Below are 2,734 nucleotides of genomic sequence, written 5' to 3' on the forward strand. Positions count from 1 at the left end.
TAGGCAGACCCAACTGGAAAATAACCAGTAGATTTTACTCACTTCTGATCTAGGGAATTTAGGTCCATTTGTGTACTCTCTAGTTTAGTTTTTGATCAAACATATGAATCCTTTAATAAGCACTCAAGGTTATGTCAACTAACTTTACAAAACCTCATTGTTGGTCTCATCAGGCTCTGCTTAGCTTGTTCAGAAAATGCCAACAATCAGTCCATTGATCAACTGCTCTCCCGGGTGAGTAAAAATAAGTACTATCTTTATTTTGGTAATCTGCTGTTCCAATAAGAATGATTTCTCATCCAAACAACAAAGCTGGCAATTGCATCAACATCAATCAAATTGGAAAACATTATCACTTCCAACTATTTGTTTGCTGTTTGCATGCACTAACAGGCCAATACAGTAAGGACGCGTTAGAAAGAGTGCGGCAGTGCCAGGCGCACCCTCATTTGCCGCGCGCACAGTTCGGATCACATACCGCTCGATACAGTATTTAAATTAGACGCAAATGCAAGCCGCGTCCAAAGCGCGTCCATGAAGCGGTAGGCCTGAGCAATCCATTTTACTGTATAGAGCGCTATACAGCGTCTATACAGTATCCTGGGTGCGCTGGTACCTGTCATTTCAAATGTCATTTGAAATGACAGGTACCAGGAAGTGGATGGTTCTCCTACGCTCGGGCATCGGGGATTGCCAGTCCGCTCTCCCCCACCTCCCGAAGCAAGGCACACAGCGAAAATCGACTCGACATGTTATTAAGCAAATGTGAATAAAGTGCCACAAAAGTAAACTTACTGCATGTGAATGACAAACAGTCCTCTCTCCCCTCCTCCCAAGGCGCGCACCGTGGTTCCCCTGCCTCCCGGGGGCAGCCGGCGGCGAAAGCCGCTTCCAGCAGCCCCCGCCGGCGAAGGTGATGAACGCACGCCTGTACGTGCAATTTGGGGTGCTCAAGGCAATGAAGGCGCATGAGCGCACACCGTGCGTGACGTCACGGCGTTCGGTCATGCACTTTCGCTGGCTTGAGCACCCAAATTGCACGTACAGGCGTGCGTTCATCCACCTTCACCGGCGGGGGCTGCTGGAAAGCCGCCAGCTGCCCCCGGGAGGCAGGGGGAACCACGGTGCGCGCCTTGTCATTCACGTGCAGTAAGTTTACTTTTGTGGCACTTTATTCACATTTGCTTTAATAACGTGTCGAGTCGATTTTCGCCGTGCACCTTGCTTCAGGAGGGGGGGAGAGAGGACTGTTTGTCATTCACATGCAGTAAGTTTACTTTTGTGGCACTTTATTCACATTTGCTTTAATAACATGTCGAGTCGATTTTGACCGGAGCCTGCCTATTGCTTGTCTCTCTCTGCTGGGGCTTGCCTGACGCTCCACACTACCGCAGGAGTAAGGGTAGGCGGTAAATTAGCAGGTTAAACGCGCGGCAAAACTACAGGTTAAAAAGGCGATAATCGGGGCGCATTTTACTGTATGGGAGGGAATAGCTAATCCGATCGTTTACATCTCATAAACATGACGCGGGCGGAAAGGGTTACCCGTTGATTTAAAGAAGCGGTAAGGATGGGTTTAAAAGGGATAGTGAATCGCGGGTTGGACTAACGCAGCCAAATTGTGAGTAGAAAGCGGGTTAGAAGCAGGGTAACCACGGCCGCACTTTACTGTATCGGCCTGTAAATGATCCAAGTTGTCCACCTCATCTTTGGTTTTGTTTTAGTCCATAATGATAAGTTGTTTTCTTTCCTCTCCAACTACTGTCATGTCATAGTGCATTGTTGAATGCAATATTACTGTTTTAGATTTCATGAGCACACATGAAACTAAGGTGAGATCCCCATAGCAAGCAGAGGACCTGATTCACTAAGGCATTTCTCCCATCTGTGTCTATGAAACAATACCTTGATGAATCAGGCCTATAGATGAATGAGAATTTCGCTTGTGGGAACAGATTGCTTTTCATTTGAAATGTCAGCCATGTTTCTTCTGACAGTGCCCAAATAGAAAAATTGCTAAGTGAAAGCCTGAACTAACTTTTTGCTGGTGAAAAAATGACCACCCACAGCATTCTTTCTTGATTTGTACTAAGGCCAAACAAGGTTTTGTACAGCATGGCTTCCTGTTTGTGTTCTTCTCCAGCTTGTTTGCCTAAGTACATATACTCATTCAGGGGTTACAATGTTCCCACATCACAGCACCACATCTTTTTAATGCCCTATTGTAAGGGTTTGCTTGTTACATACTATTTAAATGAGCAGCTACCTCTGAAAGCTACCAGCTGCTCGACCATAGTCAGGCATATGCCTGGGGCATACCATTTGCCAAGTTCCTCCACAAACAGTATCCAGAAATCATGAAAGACAGAACATTTGTCGGCAGCTCTCCTTTTCGCCCTCATAGCTTTATTATCGAAACACAGGTACATTACTATTTCTTGGAATCTTTCTAAACGTATTGTAACACAAAAGCAAAAATGTCATGTGTAAGGAGACAGACCACAACTCTTTCAGGGTTTCATGGCATCAGTGGAACAAGACAATCAGAATGAGGAGGCCTATATAGATCTTTGGTTCAGTATCATCCAGTTGCTTCCCTGCTTTTATGTTTTCTGGATGACTTTTGTTCCACTTCCTGAACTTACATTCTGTTTCCCTTTTTCTTTCACTCACAATTATTGACAAAATATTTTCAGGCATAAATAGGTCAGCTAATTGTGAAACTGTCTCTCTG

The sequence above is a fragment of the Rhinatrema bivittatum genome, unplaced genomic scaffold, assembly GCF_901001135.1.
Source record: "Rhinatrema bivittatum unplaced genomic scaffold, aRhiBiv1.1, whole genome shotgun sequence".
Lineage (NCBI taxonomy): Eukaryota > Metazoa > Chordata > Amphibia > Gymnophiona > Rhinatrematidae > Rhinatrema > Rhinatrema bivittatum.